The sequence below is a fragment of the Ranitomeya variabilis genome, chromosome 1, assembly GCF_051348905.1.
Source record: "Ranitomeya variabilis isolate aRanVar5 chromosome 1, aRanVar5.hap1, whole genome shotgun sequence".
NCBI classification, from domain to species: Eukaryota; Metazoa; Chordata; class Amphibia; order Anura; family Dendrobatidae; genus Ranitomeya; species Ranitomeya variabilis.
In genome coordinates this window covers 402,265,138-402,278,924 of record NC_135232.1, presented here as the reverse complement: position 1 = coordinate 402,278,924, position 13,787 = coordinate 402,265,138, and the positions used below count along the sequence as shown (strand labels likewise).

Below are 13,787 nucleotides of genomic sequence, written 5' to 3'. Positions count from 1 at the left end.
GTTGTCCAATTTGTCCTGAGTACTCTGATACCCCATATGTTGGGGTAAACCCCTGTTTGGGTACACGGGAGAGCTCTGAAGGGAAGGAGTACTGTTTTACTTTTTCAACGCAGAATTGTCTGGAATTGAGATCGGATGCCATGTCCCGTTTGGAGAGCCCCTGATGTGCCTAAACAGTGGAACCCCCCCAATTATAACTGAAACCCTAATCCAAACACACCCCTTACCCTAATCCCAACGGTAACCCTAACCACACCCCTAACCCTAATCCCAACCCTATTCCCAACCATAAATGTAATCCAAACCCTAACCCTAATTTTAGCCCCAACCCTAACTGTAGTCTTAACCCTAGCCCCAACCCTAGCCCTAACCCTAGCCCTAGCAATAACCCTAGCCCTAACCCTAGCCCTAACCCTAGCAATAACCCTAGCAATAACCCTAGCCCTAACCCTAACCCTAGCCCTAACCCTAATGGGAAAATGGAAATAAATACATTTTTTTAATTTTTTTATTTTTCCCTAACTAAGGGGGTGATGAAGGGGGGTTTGATTTACTTTTATAGCGGGTTATTTAGCGGATTTTTATGATTGGCAGCCGTCACACAATGACGCTTTTTATTGCAAAAAATATTTTTTGCGTTACCACATTTTGAGAGCTATAATTTTTCCATATTTGAGTCCACAGAGTCATGTGAGGTCTTGTTTTTTGCGGGACGAGTTGACGTTTTTATTGGTAACATTTTCGGGCACATGACATTTTTTGATCACTTTTTATTCCGATTTTTGTGAGACAGAATGACCAAAAACCAGCTATTCATGAATTTCTTTTGGGGGAGGCGTTTATACCGTTCCGCGTTTGGTAAAATTGATAAAGCAGTTTTATTCGTCGGGTCAGTACGATTACAGCGATATCTCATTTATATCATTTTTTTATGTTTTGGCACTTTTATACGATAAAAGCTATTTTATAGAAAAAATTATTATTTTGGTATCGCTTTATTCTCAGGACTATAACTTTTTTATTTTTTTGCTGATGATGCTGTATGGCAGCTCGTTTTTTGCGGGACAAGATGACGTTTTCAGCGGTACCTTGGTTATTTATATCTGTCTTTTTGATCGTGTGTTATTCCACTTTTTGTTCGGCGGTATGGTAATAAAGCGTAGTTTTTTGCCTCGTTTTTTTTTTTTTTCTCACGGTGTTTACTGAAGGGGTTAACTAGTGATATAGTTTTATAGGTTGGGTCGTTACGGACGCGGCGATACTAAATATGTGTACTTTTATTGTTTTGTTTTTTTTTATTTAGATAAAGAAATGTATTTATGGGAATAATATTTTTTTTTTTTCTTTATTTAGGAATTTATTTTTTATTTATGTTTTTACACATGTGGAAAAAATTTTTTTTTACATTTTTACTTTGTCCCAGGGAGGGACATCACAGATCGTTGATCTGACAGTGTGCACAGCACTCTGCAGATCTGCGATCTGCTGTGCAGGGCTGCAGGCTTACCAGCGCCTGCTCTGAGCAGGCACTCGGTAAGCCACCTCCCTCCCTGCAGGACCCGGATGCCGCGGCCATCTTGGATCCGGGACCTGCGGTGAGGAGGGAGGTAGGAGACCCTCGGAGCAACGCGATCACATCGCGTTGCTGCGGGGGTCTCAGGGAAGCCCGCAGGGAGCCCCCTGCCTGCGCGATGCTTCCCTATACCGCCGGTACACCGCGATCATGTTTGATCGCGGTGTGCCGGGGGTTAATGTGCCGGGGGCGGTCCGTGACCGCTCCTGGCACATAGTGCCGGATGTCAGCTGCGATATGCAGCTGACACCCAGCCGCGATCGGCCGCGCTCCCCCCGTGAGCGCGGCCGATCGCGTATGACGTACTATCCCGTCGGTGGTCATACGGGCCCACCCCACCTCGACGGGATAGTACGTCAGATGTCAGAAAGGGGTTAATCCATGTCAACTGGCTGCAAGTGTGATTTAGTTATTGCCAACACCTGTTAGGTGCCACAGGTAAGTTACAGGTGCTGTTAATTACACAAATTAGAGAAGCATCACATGATTTTTCTAACAGTGCCAATACTTTTGTCCACCCCCTTTTTATGTTTGGTGTGGAATTATATCCAATTTGGCTTTAGGACAATTCTTTTTGTGTCTTTTCATTTAAGACAAATTAAATGAAGATAATAATAACAAAGAATTTGTGTTTGCAATCATTTTCAGGAAGAAACTGAGTATTATCTAACAGAATTGCAGGGGTGTGAATACTTTTGGCCATGACGGTACCTCCCACCTGGCTCATCCGAACAGATTAGTATTCACACTCCTTTAGGCTCTGACTTGAGACTAAAGCAACATAAGGGACCTTCCCTCCTTCCATACACAAACCTAGTTAGTTTCTAGCTGACTCGACCAGTATACTAGAGGCGTTTCCACATTTACTCCCAGACAACTTTCTGAGGCAGCTCAGCTGCCTTTTAAATGAGTTGTAAAGCCTGGATTTGAGAATGGGAATTGCTAATCGTGACCAACTCTTCCAGTCATTCCTTAAACCTGAACCCACAATTTGGGCCCATTAAAAAAAACTCTCTCAGCACGTGCTGGAGCTTGGAGCTTACTCTTCTGGATTTCACATCACCGAGGCTAGGCACATTGGTGACACACACACATCCAGGACTTTACCCTCCTGCTTTCCTAATATATATGTACTGTATATACAGCTCTGGCAAAAATTAAAAGACCAGTGCAAAATGTTCAGTTTGTCTGATTTTTCTCTTTATAGGTATATTTTTGAATAAAATGTACATTTTTAATTTATTCTATAATCTACTGACAACATGTCTCCGAATTTCAAAACAATACATTTTGGGGTTTTTTTCTGAAAATTCAAAATTACAAAAAAAAAATCAGTTCTTTTAGACCTCCAAATAATGCAAGTTCATAATCATTTAGAAACAACAATACTAATGTTTTAACTCAGGAAGAGTTCAGAAATCAATATTTTGTGGAATAACCATGATTTTTAATCACAGCTTTCATGTGTCTTGGCATGCTTTCCACCAGTCTTTCACACTGCTTCTGGCGCAAAAATGTAAGCAGTTCTTCTTTGTTTGATGGCTTGTGACTATCTATCATCCTCTTGATTACATTCCAGAGGTTTTCAATGGGGTACAGGTCTGGAGATTGGGCTGCCCATGACAGGGTTTTGATGTGGCGGTCTCTTAATTTTTGCCAGAGTGCTTCTCACAAAATTTAGAATATCATCAAAAAGTTAGTTTATTTCAGTTCTTCAATACAAAAGTGAAACTCATATATTATATAAAGTCATTACAAACAGAGTAATCTATTTCAACTGTTTATTTCTGTTAATGTTGATGATTATGGCTTACAGCCAATGAAAACACAAAAGTCATTATCTCAGTAAATTAGAATAATTAAAAAAACCTGCAAAGGATTCAGAAGCATTTAAAAAGGTCCCTTAGTCTGTTTCAGTAGGCTCCACAATCATGGGGATGACTGCTGACTACAGATGTCCAGAAGGCAGTCATTGACACACTCCACAAGGAGGGAAAACCATAAAAGGTAATTGCTAAAGAAGCTGGCTGTTCACAGAGTGCTGTATCCAAGCATATTAATGGAAAGTTGAGTGGAAGGAAAAAGTGCAGTAGAAAAAGGTGCACAAGCAACTGGGATAACCGTAGCCTTGAAAGAATTGTTAAGAAAATGCCATTCACAAATTGGGGGGAGATTCACAAGGAGTGGACTGCTGCTGGAGTCATTTCTTCAAGAGCCACCACACAGACGTATCTAGGACATGGGCTACAAGTGTCGCATTCCTTGTGTCAAGCCACTCATGACCAACAGACAACGCCAGAAGCGTCTTACCTGGGCCAATGAGAAAAAGAACTGGACTGTTGCTCAGTGGTCCAAGGTGTTGTTTTCAGATTAAAGTAAATTTTGCATTTCATTTGGAAATAAAGGTCCAAGAGTTTGGAGGAAGAGTGGAGAGGCATACAATCCAAGCTGCTTGAGGTCTAGTGTGAAGTTTCCACAATCAGTGATTGTTTGGGGAGCCATGTCATCTGCTGGTGTAGGTCCATTGTGTGTTATCAAGACCAAAGTCAGCACAGCCATCTACCAGGATATTTTAGAGCACTTCATGTTTCCGTCTGCTGACAAGCTTTTTGGAGATGGAAATTTCATTCTCCAGCTGGACTTGGCACCTGTCCAGATTGCAAAAAGTACCAATACCTGGTTTAAAAACCACAGTATCACTGTGCTTGATTGGCCAGCAAATTCACCTGACCTTAACCTCAAAGAGAATCTATGGGATATTGTCAAGAGTAAGATGAGACACACCCAACAATGCATACAAGCTGAAGGCTTCTATCAAAGCAACCTGGGCTTCCATAACACCTCAGCAGTGCCAGAGGCTGATCGCCTCCATGCCACTCTGCATTGATGCAGTAATTGATGCAAAAGGAGCCCCGACCAAGTATTGAGTGCACTTACTGAATATACATTTCAGTAGACCAACATTTCGGATTTTAAAATAATTTTTTCAAGCTGGTGTTATAAAGTATTCTAAATTACTGAGATAATGACTTTTGGGTTTCCATTGGCTGTAAGCCATAATCCTCAACATTAACAGAAATAAATACTTGATATAGATCACTCTATGTAATGGCTCTATCTAATATATGAGTTTCACTTTTTTTTTATTGAAGAATTCGAAACCAAATTTAGCATGATGATTTAGCAAAAACCAGGCTGCAGATTTTTACACTAAAGGTATGTATTCAGTATTACAGCGCCATTCTGCCCATGCATTTAGTTTAACATGGATATTGTTGCTGACAGGTTCTCTTTAATCAGAGTAATTATGATTTACACTGAATTATAGAGTTGTTATTCATGCGATCTCTTTTTTAATAGGGGTAGGTTCAGCAAAGATAAGTACCGTATTTTTCGGATTTTAAGACGCACCAAACCGTAAGACGCACCCCAAATTTTGGAAAATAGCAAAAAAAAGATTTTTATAAGATGGGGGTCTGTCTTATTGTCCAAATTTAAGGTATCTTACCTGAGGGCCGGCGGTGGTAGAGCGGGGTCACAGGAGGCATGGTCCCTTTCTCAGGTAGCCGATGGCAGAAGTGGGGCAATGCTGCAGTACCTGGGTATCCCAGCGGTGCGATGCTGCGGCCCGGTGTCCACGGTGAGCAGAGCCGAGTGCATCGTTGGTTTCTCGGCGGCCATTCTCCTGAAGCCAAGGGCCGCCGAGATCTCAATCTGCACACGTGCGGCCTCCGGCGGCCATTTTCCTGAAGCCAAGGACCTCCGAGATCTCAATCTGCGCACACGTGGCCTCCGGCTTCAGGAAAGTTCCTGCCGAGATCTCACTCTGCGCAAGCGCAGCCTCCGGCGGCCATTTTCTTGAAGCCCACAGTCTCAGGAAAATGGAACGCGAGAGGCCCAGCCGAGATCTCAATCCGCGCATGGCTTCAAGAAGATGGCCGCCGGGAAACCGATGATGCACTCCGCACTGCTCGCCGCCAACACCGAGCTTCAGCATCACCACACTTCTGCCGCTGCCGGTTCCCTGAGGAAGGGGCGCTGCTACACCACTGCCGCAACCCCCCAGTAAGCCTGTGTTCGGACTATAAGACACCCCCCCATTTTCCTCTTAAATTTTTTTGGGAAAAAGTGCATCTTATAGTCCTAAAAATACGGTAACTTTTGTCTTGCCATCGATTCTGATAATAACATGCATTCCAGCTGTGTTCACAATGGGGCTTTGAGGCCTTGTGAAAGCGTTTTTATGTTTCTAAACCATTAGTTAATATAGGATTTTTCTTCATGTTTTACAACTTTTCTTAGTACTCAATGATTTCTATTAAAACCATTAGAGAGAGGAAATCATATTGCAATTATTGGACTCTTCATATGGTCATTTTCTCCGTTCTTCAGCCTATTCCCTATGTCTGTTTAAAGTACCATACCATCATTACTAATCGATTACTGGAGCATCCGGCTCTTCATTATTATGATATCATCCGCTATCTAATTATCTAGCCTTGCTGCTAGCCATTAATTGCTAGGTCCCTTCAAAAAGGTATTGATTGTGTACGCTGTTTACCATATAGTAGTTTGTGTAAGGTCAGATAGGTTTTACAGTATATCATTATCTGTGCTAACTGAACTTAGAATTTATTTAGTTGATTTCTATGTCCAAACTCAGGGGTGTCGTCATCCAATTATTGATTTTTTTACATTTGAACTTTAGGTGGTGTAGTTTTCTTAAATCTTCACTTCAGATTCCCTTGAGGGAACCAGCTTTACACCCCATGGTCTATCCTAACAATAGTACTAAAAGTCATTGAACACAGACAAACACAAGTATACCTGTGTTACATTAGCTAGGAATGGAAAGGTCAAATGTTGATGTAACAATGACGAACAGTAGAGAGCCTGAAACCAAAGGTGACATTCTTAAGTTATTAGCGCTGAAAAACTGAGTCTCCGCATAAAGCGCTGCAAATTCACATATTCTCACCGGTTGGACAATTGCTCACTTTCTGTGTCAACTTTCTATCCTTCAACAAAATAATTGCTTGTACGCCTGTGTCACCGAGATCGTTATCTGGGTCCTGCTAATTTGATCTCATCTTCCAGTAATTGTTCACATTTTGTCTTCATTATCCCTGAACCACAGATGTCCAGCCTACGTAGTCACTCAAAACAGTCATCATTAGATAGATAAGTGAGTGGAAATATGAACAATCCAAAATGAGAATAAAATGGTTCCTGTCAAAGAAGATTTTCTAGCATCAGCAATAGTGGAATTATTTTTGGCTCATCATTAAATGCATTTGGATAATTATGATAAAGGCACAGAAATCTTTACATGTTCTAAAACTGGACATCTTTTCTTTAACCCCTTAACTCTATACAATGTTTATATATCATGAGCGTTTGGTAATGTACAGTACGTCTTAGGCTACGTTCCCATGGTCAGTAAAAGCTGCGGGTTGGATGCTGCGTACATCCGCAGCCTCCAACCTGCAGTGGCCAGATATTACAGCATAGTGGATGGGATTTCAAGAAATCCCATGTCCACTATGTGTGCTGAGACATCTGCAGCTTCCCTGCGGAGGCGGACATGTGGAGCGTCTTTTCAGACCGCAGCATTTCAATTTATCTTGCGGAAACGCAAGTCTCCGCAAGATAAATCTCAGCCATGCAATGTATTGGGACACTGATTTTGCATGGTTCAATGAACACATGGGGAATCACCTGCATTCAAAAGCCGGCAGCGCTTTGAACACAGCGGACATGTGCGGAGTCCAAAGCGCTGCCAATTACTCACTGTGTGCACATACCCATACTGATCAAGCCGGAAACTGCCTGTGTAATCAGCTGCACAAGCCTATCTGACATACACTGCCGGGCTGCTGCAGAAACTCTGTGAGCCACTCGGCCATTATGGCTGCTATGTTAGTCCTATTAAATCCAGTGAGAGGTTGGCTCTCATAGCATGTCTGTCATTGTTTATCTTGAAAGGCATAATACACTGCCATATCCAAATATTACCATATATAATATAGCTAGAGATGTGTCCCCGGGCAGGCGCAGGAGTCGGCACATGCTAGGATGTAAGTTGGAGCAGCTTCACCGTGAGAGGCAGAGACAGAGAGAGAGACCACTTCCCACCCCGGCGCAGAATGGGTTCAATAGCTAGTATATTATATAAATGATCAAACTCCTTTAAGTTCAAGTTGTGACTGAAATAAAAAGTAAAAAAAAGTTAATAAATATGAAAAAAGTAATACAATAAAGCAGACATTGCCTTCTCTTACCCATTTTTTAAGTCATTTATTAAAATAGTAAACACAATTGGTATAGCCATGTTCATAACGCTGTAAATATCTTGATATTTTACAAACTAGATGGAGGCCTGTAGCTATGTCATCGGGAGGGCGGTAATGTCACGATGGGGGCAGGCTTTGCAGCATTGAGAATCTCTCCCCATGTGCTCACCCACCTATCCACGCTCTCTTTCCCCATGTGCTGACTTCTCCCGTCTGTTCTCTCTTCTTTGACCTATCTACCCCATGTGCTAAATGCATTGTTTTTGTCCCAGCGATGCTGTTGGTCTTGAAGAGCCTCATTTGCCCGTTGTTGTCTTCGACGTTGTGCCTTTGCTGCTTTCCTTTCATTGTCATTGGCGTACTTTTTAGGAGGAGCCATGTTGGTGTTGATATTTGCTTTTTAAAGGGGTTTTCCCACGATTGAAAGTTCATTTTAAAAATTGTCTGTGTCTGACCGTGTACCGAACATTCCACAGCTCCTGGGCAGGGGAGGAAGCAAGAGACAATACTGACATTACAGCAGGAGATCGCAGAGGATACATTTTGTGAGGTAAAATATTGTATAAAAACAGTCAATGAAATATTTTACCTGACAAAATGAATCCACTGTGATCCCCTGCTGTAATGACAGTCATTGGTCTGTTTCCCCAAAAATGTGATGAAATTAACAAAACAATACATAAAATTATATGTACACAAAGGAGTCCGTACACAGTTCTGCCAACCCCAAAAAATAAAAAAGAGTATATTTTAGATTATGGTGACTCACTCTGAAAAACAGCTGACGTCTGTATTGATCAGAAGAAGATGAATTGCCAACTTGCTTAGGGATCAGATTACCGCAGCCTGTTAAAGTCTATGGCGAGGGAAGGGGTAAGAGCATAGAGAGAGAGAGAGGTAAAGAGATACAAGAATATAGTACTGCTGTTTCTAGTAAGTATATATGCTAACAAAATACGTCAACACATTGTTGTTGGGCCACCATTAGCGGCAACAACTGCAATCAAGCATTTGCGATAACTGGCAATGAGTCTTTTACAATACTCTGGAGGTATTTTGGCCCACTCATCTTTGCAGAATTGTTGTAATTCAGCCACATTGGAGGGTTTCTGCATGAACCACCTTTTTAAGGTCATGCCACAGCATATCAATTGGATTAAGGTCAGGACTTTGACTAGGCTACTCCAAAGTCTAATTTATTTTTTAAAGCCATTCAGAGGTCGACTTGCTGGTGTGTTTTGAATCATTGCCTTGCTGCATAGCCTAAGTGTGCTTCAGCTTGAGGTCCTGAACAGATGGCCGGACATTCTCATTCAGGATTTTTTAGTAGACCGCAGAATTCATGGTTCCATTTACCACAGCAAGTTTTCCAGGTCCTGAAGCAAAAAAACAGTGCCAGACCATCACACTATCACCACCATATTTTACTCTTGGTATGATATTCCTTTTCTGAAATGCTGTGTTACTTCTACGCCAGATATAATGGGATGCACACCTTCCAAAAAGTTCAACTTTTGTCTCATCAGTCCACAGAGTATTCTCCCCAAAGTCTTGGTTATCAAGATGTTTTCTGGCAAATATGAGACAAGCCTTTATGTTCTTATTACTCAGCAGTGGTTTTCGTCTTGGAACTGTGCCATGTAGGCCATTTTTGCCCAGTCTCTTTCTTATGGTGGAGTCATGAATTCTAACCTTAACTGAGGTTAGGGCTGCAGTTCTTTGGATGTTGTTGTGGGGTTTTTGTGACCTCTTGGATGAGTCATTGCAGCGCTCTTGGGATAATTTTGGTCATCGGCCACTCTTGGGAAGGTTCACCACAATTCCATGTTTTTGCCATTTGAGGATAATGGTTCTCACTGTGGTTCACTAGAGTGCCAACGCTTGAGAAATGGCTTTATAACCTTTTCCAGACTGAAAGATCTCAATTACTTTGTTTCTTATTTGTTCCAGAATTTCTTTGGATTGCGGCATGAGGTCTAGTTTTTGAGGATCTTGTGATCTACTTCAATTTGTCAGGACATTCATTTAGAAACTGTATTTTGTATTTACTTGTGATATCTTTATCTAATATTTACATTTGTTTGGTGATCTGAAACATTTAAGTGTGACAAACGTGCAACAGAATGCAACATGCAACAGAATAGGAAATCAGGAAGGGGGCAACACTTCTTCACACAACTGTAAGTCATGTAATAGCCAAAAATATTATTGCTCCTCATTGAAATATATGATGGCTTATTCTGAATAATCTTGAGTTAAGGAAAGCTTGTGTGAGTTAAACACAGACTCATTAACTATGTTTGTACGATTGGCTTCTAGTTATTAAAGCTAGGTATGTGAGAAAATAGTAATGTGTCCAAAATCCATGAACTTGGATACTTACCAATCACAAATGCAGTTTTGGGTATAACAATCTACATTATTTTTAACTATAGGCATATTACATTGCAGTACTGTGCATTATTTTAGTGGTACTAAAAAAAAGTGTACAAAAAAGTTCAATAATTTGTTAAAAGGAACCTGTCAGCAGGATTGTGCACAGTAACCTACAGACAGTGTCAGGTCGGCGCCGTTATACAGACAGTGTCAGGTCAGCGCCGTTATACTGATTAAAATGATACCTTGGTTGATGAAATCCGTCTTGTGATTGTTGTTTAATCTTTATTTTCAGTTTTCAGTTAATAATATGCTTGTGCTCCGGGGCGGCCTGTGAGGGTCTTCATGTGGTGCTCTGATTAGGTATTCATAATGAAGACTGCTGACAGATCACTGATCCCTCACTGACCTGCCCCCTAGTTTGCATAATGAATCAGGGACGGACATATCATTGGTGTAATTTGTGCAGCAGCACAGGGGCCCAAGAGGTGAGGGGGCCCATTTATACCTCCAAAGCAGGTACAATTTTGCATTTTTAGGAGATCTTGAGCTGCAATGGTCCCATGTAGTGTTCTTGCACAGGGACGCTTTTCTCTCTGTGTCCGCCAGTATAATGAATATATAATAATGAATATATATTATGTAAACTAGGCCTGCCCCCTAGTTTACATATTGAAAATTATATATATTTAAAAAAAAAAATCCCCTACTGCAGGCAGGCGCAGCGGTAGCACCTGCGCTGCAGCCTGATCACATGCATGATGTACATACAATTAATTTGTTTTGTGTAACGTGTAAATCTTGAACAACTCCCTGACAATATCATTAACAAAAGACTGAAAATAAAGATTAAACAACAACCACAAGATGGATTTCATCAACCAAGATACAATTTTAACCAGTATAATGGCACCGACCTGACACTGTCTGTAGATTACTGTGCACAATCCTGCTGACAGCTCCACTTTAAGAAAATTCCCTAATTGCCAGTGGTCCTTGCCAGTTCTACAGTGGTAACTCTCGGCTAACTCCGAGTTGCTACTGCACGGGTGCGGGCGGCGCCATCTTGGTGGAGGATTTTTTTTTCTCTAGTAAGATGGCGCTGCCAGTGCTTGCGCAGGAGCAGCTATCGGATCACAGCTATAGACACTGATAGCAGCTACTGCGCAGGCGCGGCGGGTGCCATTTTCTTATTTATTTTTTTCTCCAAGCTGAATAACATGAAGAAAATGTATTCCTGGCACACTAAACATGCGATTATGCTGCAGCGCAAGTGCCACGGCTGTTACCTGCCTGCAGAAGGATTTTTTTTTTAAGCATGTACAGATATTCATTATGCAAACTAGGGGGCAGGTCACTGAGGGATCAGTGATCTGTCAGCAGTCTGCATTATGAATACCTAATCAGAGTACCACATGCAGACCCCCCTCCAGACCCGACTTAGGACACAAGCATATTGTAGACCGTGTACCGGGGTGGTCTCTCCCAGAATACAGCGGGCCGAGGACAAAGAACACGACAGGGCAATTTGTTGAGGAACTAGTTTTTACTAACAACGAAAACTGTTGTACCCCGGAAACAGCAAGAAAGAAACCCAGTTAACGTTCACACACCTAGCCCAGATCAGCTAGGACCCCTGCGCTGCACAACCGATAGGCACAGCATGTTCTGTCGGGTACACTATAATTTGCCTGACTTGCGGTTCTGCCTAATGCGTTAACCGGGAGTTTCCCAGAGCAGGGGTGTAATTAGAGGAGTGTAAGAGGCGGCCCGTGCAGCGGTGCAGCACAGAGATTCACAAACTTATCAATTCTCTAAAATTACAATTCTGCTATGCTATCTATACACAAGCTCACCCTCTGGGGGGAATATCTAGCTAAGGTTCACACAGCCCTCTTAGCAAACAATGTCTCTGAGAATCTAGGTTTGGCACCAAAGTCTCTCTAAAGTCTGCGTGCATGCACCCACCAGGATCCCTGTGGTGGGGCCAGAGCTCAGGACTTACCGGCCAATAAATGAACACAGATCCTGGGCTTGTCACCTGGAGTGCAGTTTTTGTCTGACAGGCTAGCAGAAGGCCATTCACGTCACAGCCGACACTTTTGGTGGAATCTTAACTCTGTATCCAACCGTAGTTGTCTCCCCAACGTGATTCTTCTTCTCTGACAGTAATCACAGGGATAGTTGAACCTTTCCTCAGTAATCTGACCAGCTCCTAGCACACAGCATACACCCTTTCTTCTTATCTCTCCTGTGCCCGTCACATCTATCTGTCTAACTGCACTAGAAGATGGCCGCCTGCAACTCTGTCATCCTTCAGTTTTCCAACTGTCGCTGGGGACGGCTCACACTGGTTATCTCCCTGTGTGCCAACTGACATACAGGTGACCGTCGTATCAATCTGCAAACTGCTGCAATCTAGTGGTAAAACACCAATAGAATATCTTATGTTTACACAGGTAAACAGGTGTGGAGTGTAAATCTTGAACCACCCCCTGACAATATTATTAACACAAAACTGAAAATAAAGATTAAAGAACAACCACAAGACGAATTTCATCAACCATCATTATAATCAGTATAACGGCACTGACCTGACACTGTGTTTAGGTTACTGAGCACAATCCTGCTGACAGGTTCCCCTTAAATAAAAAAATCCATTTAGCTTCCTTCTGAAAAAGAATCTGGTCCCAATTACCTCCCCTTACTGGTTTTGACACTTTGTCAATAGCCATAAACTTCAGGGCGCTGATCTTTCCGTCATGTACACTGTTTACATGGTTCCAGTCCGAGCCCCCTAAACAGTAACCACATGAGTAGGAGATACTAGCGTGTACGGTAATCATGAACTGGCTGGTGCTTCCGGTTAATGGAATGCACATTTCCGATTGCTGGAACGCAAGGCATGTGATCACCCAAGACCCAGACCGCAGCAGACATGCCCCCTCCAATTCTCCCAACATCCGAACTCTGGAACGCATGAAGGACTACACCATGGGAGTGGTGTAAAAAAAATTACAGTAAAAGAACAGCATATAGATGGAAATTAGGCATAGAGTTATATGTAAACCTAAATACAGCGATCAGCTGTTTCATTAATAAACCGGTGTCCTCTGCTGTCCGGGTCTTAGGGGATCACATGCCTTGCATTACAGCAACCGGAAGTGCAGTCTGCTCAATATATCCTGATACGCGAAAAAGGAAACAAGCCATGTAAGAGGAGGTACCTTTGCGTGTCATGTACCAGGAAATCACAACAGCTTGCATTCCATTAACCCAAAGCGCCGGCCAACTCATGAATACAGTACACACTAGTAGCTCCTACTCATGGGGTTACGTTACTATTTAGGGGGCTCAGACAGGAATCGGTAAGTGTCTGATTCTCAGACTATATAAACTAGCCCTAATTGTAATACATCTCTCCGAAGAATAGGACAAATAGTGGGGGGACCCACATGTCCTAAAACAGCACTTAGCACTTTAGTCTCCTTATGAATTTGCCTGGATGAAACACGTTGGGACACAATTATAAGGGAGAATGCAGG

The 13,787-nt window shown here is 42.3% G+C and overlaps 2 protein-coding genes across 7 annotated transcripts in view; one reads left to right on the top strand and one right to left on the bottom strand.

Annotated features, from left to right (window-relative positions):
* The window catches only part of PLGRKT (plasminogen receptor with a C-terminal lysine), a 133,808-nt gene that overhangs the window by 20,373 nt on the left and 99,648 nt on the right, over positions 1–13,787 (top strand). The window lies entirely within an intron of this gene.
* LOC143762035 (programmed cell death 1 ligand 1-like) overlaps positions 1–13,787 on the bottom strand; it is a 173,391-nt gene that overhangs the window by 105,701 nt on the left and 53,903 nt on the right. The window contains exon 1 of one of the 3 annotated variants that reach the window (XM_077249159.1): positions 12,248–12,434. The exons of the other annotated variants lie outside the window; for them this stretch is intronic. The gene's annotated coding sequence lies outside the window, so the exon portion shown is untranslated. Of the gene's footprint in view, positions 1–12,247; positions 12,435–13,787 lie in introns of those variants that run through there. 3 annotated transcript variants of the gene reach the window in all.